Source organism: Loxodonta africana, chromosome 1 (genome assembly GCF_030014295.1).
Source record: "Loxodonta africana isolate mLoxAfr1 chromosome 1, mLoxAfr1.hap2, whole genome shotgun sequence".
Classification (NCBI taxonomy): domain Eukaryota; kingdom Metazoa; phylum Chordata; class Mammalia; order Proboscidea; family Elephantidae; genus Loxodonta; species Loxodonta africana.
Genome location: NC_087342.1, coordinates 158,581,457 through 158,597,832, shown reverse-complemented (window position 1 = coordinate 158,597,832; position 16,376 = coordinate 158,581,457).

Sequence of the window (16,376 nt, the reverse complement as noted above, 5' to 3'; positions counted from 1 at the left end):
TGCATCTTAGATGGACTCTCACCAACTTTTAAGACCCCAGACGCCACTCACCAAAGTGGGACGCAGAACATTTTCTTAATAAACTTTGTTATGCCAATTGACCTAGATACCCTCTGAAATCATGGTCCCCAGACCCCTGCCGCTGCTGCACTGTCCCTTGAAGTGTTAGTTGTGTTCCGAAAACGTCATAACTTTTGATTTAGTTCAGTGGTGCTGATTTCCCCTGTATTATGTGTTGTCCTTCAGTTCACTTAATTCTTGTCTACTATAGGGTTGCTATGAGTCAGAATCCACTAGATGGCAACAGGTTTTTTTTTTTTTTTTTGGTACCTAGTTAGTGAATGGAAACCCTGGTAGCGTAGTGGTTAAGTGCTACATCTGCTAACCAAAGGATCAGCAGTTCAAATCCACCAGGCATTCCTTGGAAACTCTATGGGGCAGTTCTACCCTGCCCTATAGGGTTGCTATGAGTCAGAATCGACTTGACGGCACTGGGTTAGTTAGTGAATACCCTTCTTCCTCCCTCCCCAACCTCGTAACCATCAAAGAATATTTTCTTCTATGTTTAAACCTTTTCATGAGTTCTTATAATAGTAGTGGTCTCATACAATATTTGTACTTTTGCAACTGACTAATTTCACTCAGCACAAGGCCTTCCAAATTCATCCGTGTTACAACATGTTTTGTGAATTCATCGTTGTTCTTTATTGTTGCATGGTATTCTATTGTGTGAATATACCATAATTTGTTTATCCATTCATCTGTTAATAGGCACCTAGGATGCTTCCATCTTTTTGCTATTGTGAACAGTGCTGCAATGAACATGGGTTTGCATATATCTATTCCTGTGATGGCTCCTGTTTCTCTAGGATATATCCCAAGGAGTGGGATTGCTGGATTGTTTGGAACTTCTAGTTCTAGCTTTTTAAGAAAGCTCCAAATGGATTTCCAAAGTGGTTGTACCATTTTACGTTCCCTCCGCAGTGTATAAGTGTTCCAGTCTCTCCACAATCTCTCCAACATTTATTATTTTGTGTTTTTTTGGATTAATGCTAGCCTTGTTGGGGTGAGATGGTATCTCATTGTATTTTTGATTTGAATTTCTCTTAAATTAAAAAAAAAAAAAAATTTCTTTTTTTTTTAGTGACTTGATCGTGAACATTTCCTCATGTATCCGATAGTCGCCTGAATCTCTTCTTTGGTAAAATGCCTGTTCATATCCTTTGCCCATTTTTTAATTGGATTATTTGCCTTTTTGTAGTTGAAGTTTTGCAGTAGCTTGTAGATTTTAGAGATTAGACTCTGATCAGATATGTCGGAGCCAAAATTTTTTTCCCAGTATGTAGGTCTTTTTTTATTCTTTTGGTGAATTTTTTTTTTTTTTATTAACTTTTAGTGAGCTTCAAGTGAACGTTTACAAATCAAGTAGACTGTCACATATAAGTTTATATACACCTTACTCCGTACTCCCACTTGCTCTCCCCCTAATGAGTCAGCCCTTCCAGTCTCTCCTTTCATGACAATTTTGCCAGCTTCCAACTCTCTCTATACTCCCATCCCCCCTCCAGACAGGAGATGCCAACACAGTCTCAAGTGTCCACCTGATATAATTAGCTCACTCTTCATCAGCATCTCTCACCTACCCACTGTCCAGTCCCTTTCATGTCTGATGAGTTGTCTTCGGGGATGGTTCCTGTCCTGTGCCAACAGAAGGTTTGGGGACCATGACAGCCGGGATTCCTCTAGTCTCAGTCAGACCATTATGTATGGTCTTTTTATGAGAATTTGGGGTCTGCATCCCACTGATCTCCTGCGCCCTCAGGGGTTCTCTGTTGTGCTCCCTGTCAGGGCAGTCATCGATTGTGGCCAGGCACCAACTAGTTCTTCTGGTCTCAGGATGATGCAGGTCTCCGGTTCATGTGGCCCTCCCTGTCTCTTGGGCTCTTAGTTGTCGTGTGACCTTGGTGTTCTTCACTCTCCCCTGCTTCAGGTGGGTTGAGACCAATTGATGCATCTTAGATGGCTGCTTGTTAGCATTTAAGACCCCAGACGCCACATTTCAAAGTGGGATGCAGAATGTTTTCATAATAGAATTATTTTGCCAATTGACTTAGAAGTCCCCTTAAACCATGGTCCCCAAACCGCCGCCCTTGCTCCACTGACCTTTGAAGCATTCATTTTATCCCGGAAACTTCTTTGCTTTTGGTCCAGTCCAGTTGAGCTGACCTTCCATGTATTGAGTGTTGTCCTTCCCTTCACCTAAAGCAGTTCTTATCTACTAATTAATCAGTAAAAAACCCTCTCCCACCCTCCCTCCCTCCCCCCCTCGTAACCACAGAAGTATGTGTTCTTCTCAGTTTATACTATTTCTCAAGATCTTATAATAGTGGTCTTATACAATATTTGTCCTTTTGCCTCTGACTAATTTCACTCAGCATAATGCCTTCCAGGTTCCTCCATGTTATGAAATGTTTCACAGATTCGTCACTGTTCTTTATCGATGCGTAGTATTCCATTGTGTGAATATACCACAATTTATTTACCCATTCATCCGTTGATGGACACCTTGGTTGCTTCCAGGTTTTTGCTATTGTAAACAGAGCTGCAATAAACATGGCTGTGCATATATCTGTTTGTGTGAAGGCTCTTATTTCTCTAGGGTATACTCCGAGGAGTGGGATTTCTGGGTTGTATGGTAGTTCTATTTCTAACTGTTTAAGATATCGCCAGATAGATTTCCAAAGTGGTTGTACCATTTTACATTCCCACCAGCAATGTATAAGAGTTCCAATCTCTCCGCAGCCTCTCCAACATTTATTATTTTGTGTTTTTTGGATTAATGCCAGCCTTGTTGGAGTGAGATGGAATCTCATCGTAGTTTTAATTTGCATTTCTCTAATGGCTAATGATCGAGAGCATTTTCTCATCGTGGTTTTAATTTGCATTTCTCTAATGGCTAATGATCGAGAGCATTTTCTCATGTATCTGTTAGCTGCCTGATTATCTTCTTTAGTGAAGTGTGTGTTCATATCCTTTGCCCACTTCTTGATTGGGTTGTTTGTCTTTTTATGGTTGAGCTTTGACAGCATCATATAGATTTTAGAGATCAGGCGCTGGTCGGAGATGTCATAGCTGAAAATTCTTTCCCAGTCTGTAGATGGTCTTTTTACTCTTTTGGTGAAGTCTTTAGATGAACATAGGTTTTTGATTTTTAGGAGCTCCCAGTTATCTGGTTTCTCTTCTTCATTTTTGGTAATGTTTTGTATTCTGTTTATGCCTTGTATTAGGGCTCCTAGGGTTGTCCCTATTTTTTCTTCCATGATCTTTATCGTTTTAGTCTTTATGTTTAGGTCTTTGATCCACTTGGAGTTAGTTTTTGTGCTTGGTGTGAGGTATGGGTCCTGTTTCATTTTTTGCAGATGGATATCCAGTTATGCCAGCACCATTTGTTAAAAAGACTATCTTTTCCCCAATTAACTGACACTGGGCCTTTGTCAAATATCAGCTGCTCATATGTGGATGGATTTATATCTGGGTTCTCAATTCTGTTCCACTGGTCTATGTGCCTGTTGTTGTACCAATCCCAGGCTGTTCTAACTACTGTGGCTGTATAATAGGTTTTGAAATCAGGTAGAGTGAGGCCTCCCACTTTCTTCTTCTTTTTCAGTAATGCGTTGCTTATCTGAGGCTTCTTTCCCTTCCATATGAAGTTGGTGATTTGTTTCTCTATCACCTTAAAAAATGACATTGGAATTTGGGTCGGAAGTGCATTGTATGTATAGATGGCTTTTGGTAGAATAGACATTTTTACTATGTTAAGTTTTCCTATCCATGAGCAAGGTATGTTTTTCCACTTAAGTAGGTCCTTTTTAATTTCTTGTAGTAGAGCTTGTAGTTTTCTTTGTATACGTCTTTTACATCCTTGGTAAGATTTATTCCTAAGTATTTTATCTTCTTGGAGGCTACTGTGAATGGTATTGATTTGGTTATTTCCTCTTCGATGTTCTTTTTGTTGATGTAGAGGAATCCAAGTGATTTTTGTATGTTTATTTTATAACCTGAGACTCTGCCAAACTCTTCTATTAGTTTCAGTAGTTTTCTGGAGGATTCCTTAGGGTTTTCTGTGTATAAGATCATGCCATCTGCAAATAGAGATAATTTTACTTCCTCCTTGCCAATCCGGATGCCCTTTATTTCTTTGTCTAGCCTAATTGCTCTGGCTAGGACTTCTAGCACAATGTTGAATAAGCGCAGTGATAAAGGGCATCCTTGTCTGGTTCCCGTTCTCAAGGGAAATGCTTTCAGGTTTTCTCCATTTAGAATGATGTTGGCTGTTGGCTTTGCATAGATGCCCTTTATTATGTTGAGGAATTTTCCTTCAATTCCTGTTCTGGTGAGAGTTTTTATCATAAATGGGTGTTGGACTTTGTCAAAAGCCTTTTCTGCATCAATTGATAAGATCATGTGGTTTTTGTCTTTTGTTTTATTTATGTGGTGGATTACATTAATGGTTTTTCTAATATTAAACCAGAATTTTTTTTTTTTTTTTGTACCTGGTATAAATCCCACTTGGTCATGGTGAATTATTTTCTTGATATGTTGTTGAATTCTATTGGCTAGAATTTTGTTGAGCATTTTTGCATCTATGTTCATGAGGGATATAGGTCTATAATTTTCTTTTTTTTAATGTCTTTACCTGGTTTTGGTATCAGGGAGATGGTGGCTTCATAGAATGAGTTGGGTAGTATTCCGTCATTTTCTATGCTTTGAAGTACCTTTAGTAGTAGTGGTGTTAAGTCTTCTCTGAAAGTTTGGTAGAACTCTGCAGTGAAGCCATCCAGGCCAGGGCTTTTTTTTTGTTGGGAATTTTTTTATTACTGTTTCAATCTCTTTTTTTGTTATGGGTCTATTTAGTTGTTCTACTTCTGAATGTGTTAGTTTAGGTAGGTAGTGTTTTTCCAGGAATTCATTCATTTCTTCTAGGTTTGCAAATTTGTTAGAGTACAATTTTTCATAATAATCTGATATGATTCTTTTAATTTCAGTTGGGTCTGTTGTGATGTGGCCCTTCTCGTTTCTTATTCGGGTTATTTGTTTCCTTTCCTGTATTTCTTTAGTCAGTCTAGCCAATGGTTTATCAATTTCGTTAATTTTTCCAAAGAACCAGCTTTTGGCTTTGTTAATTCTTTCAATTGTTTTTCCGTTCCCTAATTCATTTAGTTCAGCTCTGATTTTTATAATTTGTTTTCTTCTGGTGCCTGATGGATTCTTTTGTTGCTCACTTTCTATTTGTTCAAGTTGTAGGGACAGTTCTCTGATTTTGGCTCTTTTTTCTTTTTGTATGTGTGCATTTATCGATATAAATTGGCCTCTGAGCACTGCTTTTGCTGTGTCCCAGAGGTTTTGATAGGAAGTATTTTCATTCTCGTTGCATTCTATAAATTTCCTTATTCCCTCCTTGATGCCTTCTATAACCCAGTCTTTTTTGAGCAGGGAATTGTTCAGTTTCCAAGTATTTGATTTCTTTTCCCTAGTTTTTCTGTTACTGATTTCTAGTTTTATTGCCTTGTGCTCTGAGAAGATGCTTTGTAATATTTCGATGTTTTGGATTCTGCAAATGTTTGTTTTATGACCTAATATTTTTTTTATGTGGTCTATTCTAGAGAATGTTCCACGTGCGCTAGAAAAAAAAGTATACTTTGCAACAGTTGGGTGGAGAGTTCTGTATAAGTCAATGAGGTCAAGTTGGTTGATTGTTGTAATTAGGTCTTCCGTGTCTCTATCCAGCTTCTCTCTGGATGTCCTGTCTTTCTCCGTAAGTGGTGTGTTGGAGTCTCCTACTATAATTGTGGAGGTGTGTATCTCACTTTTCAGTTCTGTTTAAATTTGATTTATGAATCTTGCAGCCCTGTCATTGGGTACATAAATATTTAATATGGTTATATCTTCCTGATCAATTGTCCCTTTTATCATTATGTAGTGTCCTTCTTTATCCTTTGTGGTGGATTTAAGTCTAAAGTCTATTTTGTCAGAAATTAATATTGCTACTCCTCTTCCTTTTTGCTTATTGTTTGCTTGATATATTTTTTCCATCCTTTGAGTTGTAGTTTATTTGTGTCTCTAAGTCTAAGGTGTGTCTCTTGTAGGCAGCATATAGATGGATCATGTTTCTTTATCCAGTCCGAGACTCTCTGTCTCTTTATTGGTGCATTTAGTCCATTTACATTCAGTGTAATTATAGATAAATAAGTGTTTAGTGCTGTCATTTTGATGCCTTTTTGTGTGTGTTGTTGACAATTTCATTTTTGCATTTACTTTTTTGTGCTGAGACGTTTTTCTTAGTAAATTGTGAGATCCTCATTTTCATAGTGTTTGACTTTATGTTTGTTGAGTCGTTATGTTTTTCTTGGTTTTTATCTTGAGTTATGGAGTTGTTATACCTCTTTGTGGTTACCTTAATATTTACCCCTATTTTTCTAAGTAAAAACCTAACTTGTATTGTCTTATATGGCCTTGTATCACTCTCCATATGGCAGTTCTATGCCACCTGTATTTAGTCCCTCTTTTTGATTATTGTGATCTTTTACGTATTGACTTCAATGATTTCCTGTTATGGGCATTTTTTTTTTTAATTAATCTTAATCTGTTTTTGTGATTTCCTTACTTGAGTTGATATCAGGATGTTCTCTTTTGTGACCTTATGTTGTGCTGGTATCTGATATTATTGGTTTTCTGACCAAACAATTTCCTTTAGTATTTCTTGTAGCTTTGGTTTGGTTTTTGCAAATTCTCTAAGCTTGAGTTTATCTGTAAATATCTTAATTTCACCTTCATATTTCAGAGAGAGTTTTGCTGGATATATGATCCTTGGCTGGCAGTTTTTCTCCTTCAGTGCTCTGTATATGTCATCCCATTGCCTTCTTACCTGCATGGTTTCTGCTGAGTAGTCTGAACTTATTCTTATTGATTCTCCCTTGAAGGAGACCTTTCTTTTCTCCCTGGCTGCTTTTAAAATTTTCTCTTTATGTTTGGTTTTGGCAAGTTTGATGATAATATGTCTTGGTGTTTTTCTTTTCGGATCAATCTTAAATGGGGTTCGATGAGCATCTTGGATAGATATCCTTTTGTCTTTCATGATGTCAGGGAAGTTTTCTGTCAGCAGATCTTCAACTATTTTCTCTGTGTTTTCTGTCCTCCCTCCCTGTTCCGGGACTCCAATCACACGCAAGTTATCTTTCTTGATAGAGTCCCACATGATTCTTAGGGTTTCTTCATTTTTTTTAATTCTTTTCTCTGATTTTTTTTCAGCTATGTTGGTGTTAATTCCCTGGTCCTCCAGATTTCCCAGTCTGCATTCTAATTGCTCGAGTCTGCTCCTCTGACTTCCTATTGCATTGTCTAATTCTGTAATTTTATTGTTAATCTTTTGGATTTCTACATGCTGTCTCTCTATGGATTCTTGCAACTTATTAATTTTTCCACTATGTTCTTGAATAATCTTTTTGAGTTCTTCTACTGTTTATCAGTGTGTTCCTTGGCTTTTTCTGCAGTTTGCCTTATTTCGTTTCTGAGGTCATCCCTGATGTCTTGAAGCATTCTGTAAATTAGTTTTTTATATTCTGTATCTGATAGTTCCAGGATTGTATCTTCATTTGGGAAAGATTTTGATTCTTTTGTTTGAGGGGTTGTAGAAGCTGTCATGGTCTGCTTCTTTATGTGGTTTGATATCGACTGCTGTCTCCGAGCCATCACTAAGATATGGTAGTGGTTTATTCTATAATTGCTCACTGAGTCTTATCTTGTTTTGTTTTCTTTCAGTATACTTGGATGGGCTACTAGATTGTGCTGTCTTGTTTGTTGTAGCCCTTGACTTACTTATGACCTATTACCAGTTGGTTTGGGCTGTTGCCAGATATATATGCCTGAGTCTATTCACTATTCTTGAGTAGAATCTGATTTTGGGTCATCAAGTGTGTGCTGCACCCTAACACCTATCCGCCTCGAGAAGTAGTGGTGATAGTTGTGTGCACCAGATTCTATTAGCAGCTGGGGTTCACCCTCCAGGGGGGGCAGGATGCTGACAGGCTTCCCCCATGTGTTAGTGAGGTAGGTATGTCTCTATTCCTATAGCACCTTGGTGGGAGCGTACTGCAGCTGTACCTTAGGTTCCCAATGCAAGTACCTCTACTGATTGGTAGGTGTCACCCTCCTTAGACCCCTAAGGCAAGAGGCTAGGTTGTCTGGGGGGAGCTTCAGCCCTCAGTTCCCTGTTGTGGGTCAGTTAGGGCTCTGTTGACTAAGCAGAGATATCAGACCTGGGCAACTTGTTTTTCCAGAAAATCGGCTAAAAAAAAAAAAATGCAGTCAGATCCCTATCCGAACTGCCTTGGATTATAACTGCCACCTTGTTCCCTGTAAGGATGACAGTCCGAGGTTTGGATCATATATGCTTGGCTGTAGCTGGTTCTGTGTTTTTAGTCCAATCAGGGATGGATTTTTGGTCCCTGGGTTTTTTATGGTTCCTTCTCTCAGGCCAGAAGAATGGGTTAGGAAAAGACAAAAAAAAAAAAAAGGGGGGGGGAAGCAAAGCCACTGCAGAACCAGAGCCCTTCTCCCTCTGGCTTAGGAAATTCCAATGTTAATGAAGCCGCCTGGGAACGGTGGGGGAGGGTTCAGAGAAACAGGAGAGTAGTACCCCAGAATATAGGTAAAGTTGCTTATCTTGCTTGGAATGACTATTTTATTTGAGATTCCCGAGAGGCGTGTCACCTATGTGTGCTGGCTGTGTGGAGATTGCCCCTGAGGGTCTGGCCCGCTGAAGCCGTGGTCAGATCCTCCACTGCCAGTCTAAAGCCCAGCGTCAAAGTTCCCCTGCTGGTACGCTGCACTCCCGGCTCCAAAATCAGTCGCTGCCTCCCGGGGACTTCTCTTCCCGCCAGCCGCGTCACCGCGTCACACCGCGGACCGGCTGGGCCCCCCCCAGGGTTAGTTCAGGGGAGTAGGGCTGTGCCCCGTGCTTGTGCCATGACAACGCCCAGTCAAAATCCGGCGCCAAGGTTCCCCGGCTGGGACACTGCACTCCCAGCTCCAAATCCAGTCACTTCCTCTGGGGACTTCTCCCACCAGCCGCTTCCCCACGCCACCCACGCAACCAGCTGGGCCCCCTCCCAGGGTCAGTTCAGGGGGGTAGGGCTGCGCCCCTTGTTTGCGCTGTCACAAGATTTTGAGTTCAGCTCCCCTGGGCCCAGACCTAAGCCTGGCGCCAAGGTTACCTGACTGGGACGCTGGCTCCAGGGTCTGAAAACAGTCGCCGCTTCCCCGTATTTGTTCGTTCTCCGTCTCTAAATCTGTGTTTGTTGTTCAGCGTTCGTAGATTGTTATGTATGTGATGGATTCACTTGTTTTTCCGAGTCTTTGTTGCAAGAGGGATCCGAGGTAGCATCTACCTAGTCCGCCATCTTCGCCCCGCCTCCTGGTGAAGTTTTTTGATGAGCATAAGTGTTTGATTTTTAGGAGCTCCCAGTTATCTAGATTCCTCCTCTGGTGTTTGTGCATTGTTAATCACATTTTGTATTCTGTTTTTTACATGTATTAGGGCTCCCAGTATTGTCCCCATTTTTTGTTCCATGATTTTTATTGTTTTAGATTTTACCTTTAGGTCTTTGATTCATTTTGAGTTAGTTTCTGTGCATGCTGTGAGGTATGGGTCTTGTTTCATTGTTTTTGCAGATGAATATCAGGTTATGCCTTCACCATTTGTTGACAAAGGCCCCATTTAACAGAATCTGGGCCTTTGTCAAATATCAGCTGCTCATAGGTGGATGATATCACAACTGGATTCTTAATCTGTACCTTTGGTCCATATATGTTTTGTGCCAGTCCCAGGCTATTTTGACTACTATGGCAGTATAATAGGTTCTAAAATCACGTAGTGTGGGGCTTCCCACTTTGTCCTTCTTCTTCACTAATGCTTTAGCTATAGGGGGCCTTTTCCCTTTCCATATGAAGTTAGTTATTCGTTTCTCCAGCTCCTTAAAAATTGTCATTGGAATTTGGATCAGGATACCATTGTATCTATAGATTGCTTTGGGTGAAATTGATATTTTCACAATGTTGTGTCTTCCTATCCATGAGCAAGGTATATTTTTCCACTTATATAGGTCTCTTTTGATTTCTTGCAGTAACATCTTGTAGTTTTCTTTATATAGGTCTTTACATCTCTGATGAGATTTATTCCTAAGTATTTTATCTTCTTGGGGGCTATTGTAAATAGTAATGATTTGGTAATTTCCTCTTTGAAGTTCTCTTTGTTGATGTAGAATCCAACTGATTTTTGTATGCGTATCTTGTATCCTGATAATCTGCTCTTCTATTAGTTCCAGTGGTTTTCTTGTGGATTCTTTGGGGCTTTCTGTGTATAAGATCCTATCATCTGCAAATAGGGATACTTTTACCTGTTGTTCCTTATCAATTTGGATGCCCTTTATTTCTTGTGCTGGCCTAATTGCTCTAGCTGGGATCTCCAGCACAATGTTGAATTAGAGTGGTGATAAAGCTCATCCTTATCTGGTTCCAGCTTTCAAGGGAAATGCTTTCAGACTCTCCATTTAGGATGATGTTGGCTGTTGGCTTTGTATAAATGACCTTTATTATGTTGAGGAATTTCCATTCTGTTCCTATTTTGCTAAGAGTTTTTATCATGAATGGGTGTTAGACTTTGTCAAATGCCCTTTTTTGCATCAATTGATAAGATCGAGTGGTTCTTGTCTTTTGTTTTATTTACGTGATGGATTACATTGCTTGTTTTTCTAATGTTAAACCATTCCTGCATACCTGGTATGAATCCCACTTGGTCATGGTGAATTATTTTATTGATATGTTGTTGAACTCTGTTGGCTAGAATTTTGTTGAAGATTTTCGCTTCTATGTTTATGAGGTATAATGTCCTGTAATTTTCTTTTTCTGTGATTTCTTTACCTGTTTTTTGTATCAGGGTTATGCTGGCTTCATAGAATGAGTTTGGGTGTATTCCATCCTTTTCTATGCTCTGAAATACCTTTAGCAGTAGTGGTGTTAACTCTCCTCTGAAAGTTTGGTAGAACTCTCCAGGGAAGTCAGGGCTTTTTTTTTTGCTCAGAGTTTTTAAATTATGTTTTCTATCTCTTCTTCTGTTATAGGTTTATTTAGTTGTTCTACTTATATTTGTGTTAGTTTAGGTAGACAGTGTGTTTCTAGAAATTTGTCCATTTCCTCTAGGTTGTCAAATTTTTTGGAGTACAATCTTTCATACTATTCTCTTATGATTCTTTTAATTTCAGTTATGTTTGTTGTGATATTGCCCATCTCATTTCTCATTAGGGTTATTTGCTTCTTCTCCCATTTTTCTTTTGTCAGTTTGGCCAGTGGTTTATCAATTTTGTTGACCTTTTCAGAGAAACAGCTTTTGGTCTTGTTAACTCTTCCAATTGTTTTTCTATTCTCTGTTTCATTTAATTCTTTTAATTTCATTTAATTCTGCTCTAATTTTTATTATTTCCTTTTTTTCTGGTGCCCAAGGGCTTCTTTTGCTCCCCTCTTTCTACTTCTTCGAGTTATAGGGTTAATGTGTTGATTTTGGCCCCTTCTTCTTTTTGGATGTGTACACTTATTGCTATAAATTGACCTCTGAGCACTGTTTTTGCTGTGTTCCAAAGGTTCTGGTAGGATATGTTTTCATTCTCATTTGATTCTGTGAATTTCTTTATTCTGTCCTTAATTTCTTCTATAACCATTAGGTTTTGAACAAGGTACTGTTCAGTTTCCATGTATTTGATGTTTTTTTCCTTGCTTTTTATTTCTGTTATTCATTTCTACTTTTATGGTCATAAAAGGTGCTTTGCAATATTTCAATGTTTTGGATTCTTTTAAGGCTTGCTCTGTGGTCTAATACATGGTATATTCTGGAGAATGTCCCATGTGTGTTGAAAGAAAAGTATAACTGGCTGCTGTTGAGTGGAGTGTATTCCATATGTCTATGAGGTCATGTTGGTTGATTGTAACATTTAGATCTTGCCTGTCTTTATTCAGCTTCTTTCTTGATGTTCTGTGCTTCACTGAAGGTAGTGTGTTGAAGTCTCCTACTATTATTGTAGAGCTATTTCTCTTTTCAATGTTGTTAGAGTTTGTTTTACATATTTTGGAGTCCTGTCGGGTCCATAAATATTTATTATGGTTATATCCTCCTGGTGTATTGCCCCTTTAATCATCATATAGTGTCCTTCCTTATCCTTTGTGGTATTTTGCTTTAAAGTCTATTTTGTCAGGGATTAATATTGCCACTCCTCTTTTTTTGATTTTTCTTTGCTTTGTATATTTTTTTCCATCCTTTGAGTTTTAGTTTGTTTGTGTCTTTGAGTCTAAGGTGTTTCTCTTGTAGGCAGCATATAGATAGATTGTGTTTTTTTATCCATTCTATCACTCTTTGTCTCTTTATTGGTGCACTTAATCCATTTACATTCAGCATAATTATTGACAGGGATGAGTTTTGTGCTGTCATTTTCTTTTTTTTTTTTTATGAGTGTTGTAGAGAGTTTCTTTGTTCCCTTTAATTTTCTGTGCTGGGTTTTCTTTATGTATTTTCTTTTCATTTTTTTCATTGTTGCTGATTTTGTATTTGCTGAGTCTTTATGTTTTTCTTGTTTTTTTATTTTGATATGTAGGATTTTTAGTTTCCTTTGTGGTTACCTTAATATTTGCCCCTATTTTTCAAAGTTTAAACCAAACTTTTATTTCTTTATATTGCCTTGACTTCCTCTCCATACGAGAAATCTATGACTATATTATTTAGTCCTACTTTTTTGTTTTAATGTCATCATCTTTTACATATTGATGTCTATGTTTCCCTATTTTCAGTGTTTTAGTTTTGATTTATTTTTGTGACCTCCTTATCTGGGTTGATACCTGGTAGCTCTGTCCTGTGTTCTAGTCTTGGGATGTTATCTGACGTTATTGATTTTCTATCTGGAGGACTCCCTTTAGTATTTCTTGTAATTTTGGCTTGGTTTTTACAAATTCCCTAAACTTCTGTTTAACTGGAAAGGCCCTAATTTCACCATCATATTTGAGAGACAGTTTTGCTGAATATACAATTCATGGCTGGCAATTCTTTTCCCTTCAAGGCTTTATATATGTCATTCCATTGCCTTCTTGCCTGCACGGGTTCTGCTGAGTAGTCAGAGCTTAGTCTTATCGACTCTCCTTTATATATGACTTTTTGTTTATCCCTAGCCACTCTTAAAATTCTCTCTTTATCTTTAGTTTTGGCAAGTTTGATTATAATATGTCTCAGTGACTTTCTTTTGGAACCTACCTTGCATGGGGTTTGATGAGCTTCTTGGATAGATATCTTCTCATCTTTCACAGTATCAGGGAAGTTTTCTGCTGACAAATCTTCAACAATCTCTCTGTATTTTGTATTATCCTGCCATGTTTTAGTACTCCAATCACTTGCAGGTTATTTCTCTTGATAAAGTCCAGGGTTTCTTCATTTTTTAAATTCTTTTATCTGTTTTTTCCTCAAATAAGTTGGTGCCAAGTGCTTTATCTTCAATCTCACTAATTCTGACTTCTATTGCCTCAGTTCTGCTCCTATGACTTTCTATTGAGTTGTCTAATTCTGAAATTTTGTTTGTTTTTGGATTTCTTTTTGCTGTCTCTCTATGCGTTCTTGCAGCCTGTTAAATTTGTCTTTATGGTCTGTATAACATTTTTAAGTTCCTCTATTCCTTTTCCATGTGTTCCTTGGTTTGTTCTGTGTTTTGCTTGATCTCCTTCATGATCTCTTAAATAGTTCTATATATATTTGAATTTTACCTGCAGTAATTCCAAGAAATTCTCTCTCTGAAAGTTTTATTACTTCTTTGTTTTGGTAGCTTGCTGAAGCCATCATGATCTGCCTCTTTATGTGATTTGATATTGACTATTGTCTCCGAGCCATTAAAAAGTTATTATATTTATTTACTTTATGTTTGCTTACTGTGTCCTAGATTCTTGTTTTGTTTTGTTCTGATATGCCGGAATAGGTTTGTCATGTGAGTTAGTTTCATTATTGGCTTTTCTGAAGCTGTCATGTCCTGTCTCTAGGTGGCTAGGTCAGGTATGTGAGCCCAGGAGTCTGTTTACTTTTTTGTGCGAATTCAGTTTAGGTGTCCAGGTCATTGGTCATGGAGTGTGTGGTGCAGGCTCTCACATACAGTCCTAGATGGGATGGGATGATTGGAATAGGCACAGGTGTCTGGCTGCAGTAGGGGGTCATGCACTGATCAAGGCGGGTGGCTGACTGCTGCTTTTGAGTGTATGGGTGGAAAGTGCATCCTTGTTCCCTAAAGTGCGTAGGTAGGTGGGTTTTGCAGCCAGACTGTGGGCATCCATGATGTTGGCTTTTAGGACTGCAAGTCACCACTTATTCTTGGACCCCTAACATGGGTGGCTTGGTGGAGTGAGTGGAATCACCAGTCCTCAGAGCCCTGATATAGGCAGGTCAGAACTCTACTTAGTGGCAGGGTGGTATCAAATATCATGAATCTTCCACTCCCTCTTAGAGATGATACAGTTGAAAATAGGCATCAGGTATATACCCTATTTTACGGTGCTAATGAGGACCTATGCTTTCGAAATGGGCCCACACAGGCCTATGCAGAGGTAAAAGACATTCAAAGTCTGTGGGCCCTTTATGCTTGTGCCTAGGCAAAGGAGCTGTGCCTGTTCTGAGTTCCAGGCCTAGGGGAGGTGGCAGATTATTTTTTCCTGTTTGTTAACTTTTTCCCTCTCCAAAGCTGGGAGAATGGCTCAGGGCATATGACAGGTCCTACTTCCAGCCCAGGGAGGGCAGCAATCACTGAAGCCAGTCTGGAACCTGAAGCAGAGTGGGGAATGGGCAGATAAATGGGAAAGGTACTTCCCAAAGGGGCGGGGGGGCTGATTCACATAGTAGGTTAGATGCTCATACCTTTCTTTGGCCTGTTGAGAGCTGTTTCTCACTGGTTTTGGAGGCCTGAGCAGAGTCTTCATTGCTCAGTCTCTTCTGATTAGAAAACATGCCCTGAGCACCACAAGTCAAGCCACTTTTTCCCTCACCCCTTACTAGCTTACCCAGCTTGCACAGTGCTGGTACCAGTCAAGTCTGGCAACTCCTAGCTGTTTCTGAACCATCTCTCCCTCTCCCTGCTGCTCAGTCTGATTCCTCAACTTTGTCTTTGATGTTCAGGACTCCTAGATTGTCATATATAATAGATTCACTCGTTTTTTCAGGTCTCTGTCGTAAGAGGGATCACAGGAAGCATCTGACTACTCAGCCGTCTTGGCCCCACCTTCCTTATTTCATTTTCTAGTCTAATTGTAACAACCTGCAGTATGCAGATGACACAGCCTTGATTGCTGAAAGTGAAGAGGACTTGAAACTCTTACTAATGAAGATCAAAGACCACAGCCTTCAGTATGGATTACACCTCAACATAAAGAAAACAAAAATCCTCTCAAATGGACCAATGAGCAACATCATGATAAATGGAGAAAAGATTGAAGTTGTCAAGGATTTCATTTTACTTGGATCCACAATCAACAGCCGTGGAACCAGCAGTTAAGAAATCAAAAGATGCATTGCATTGGGCAAATCTGCTGCAAAGGACCTCTTTAAAGTGTTGAAGAGCAAAGATGTCACCCTGAAGACTAAGGTGTGCCTGTCATGGAAAAAATATTCAGTCTTTCACATTAAGTATGCTGTTAGCTGTGTGTTTTTCCTAAAATCCTTTTATCAGGTTAAGGAAGTTCCCTTTTATTTCTAGTTTATTGACTTTTTTTTTTTTTTTTTTGTCAGAAGGAGTGTTGGATTTTGTTAAATGCTTTTTCTGTGTCTATAGAAATTCCCATGTGGTTTTTGTCATTTATTCTTTATCTTACATTGATTGAATTTTTCATGTTAAATCAACCTTGAATTTCTGGGATAAATTCTGTTTAGTCATGGTGTATAATATGTTTTATACATAACTTGCATTCCATTTGCTAATGTTTTGTTGAGGATTTTTATATCAATATTCTAAAGAAATGAAGGTCTGTAGTTTTCTTTTTCTTGTGATGCCTTTTTCTGATTTTAGTAACATGAGTTTCTGGCAGGCAGTTTATAACTCCACCTTAACCTTCACTTCCTGTTTGCATAGGGCTTCAAGATCAGCCAAAGGTGAGAGACTAGGCTTTTTCCAGGTCTTTCCTGAGCATGTTCACATACGAGCGTTTGTCTCAAAAAACAAAAAACCGTTTGCCGTCAATTCGATTCCGACTCATAGTGACCCTATAGGACAGAGTAGAACTGCCTCATAAGATTTCCAAGGAGTTGCTGGTGG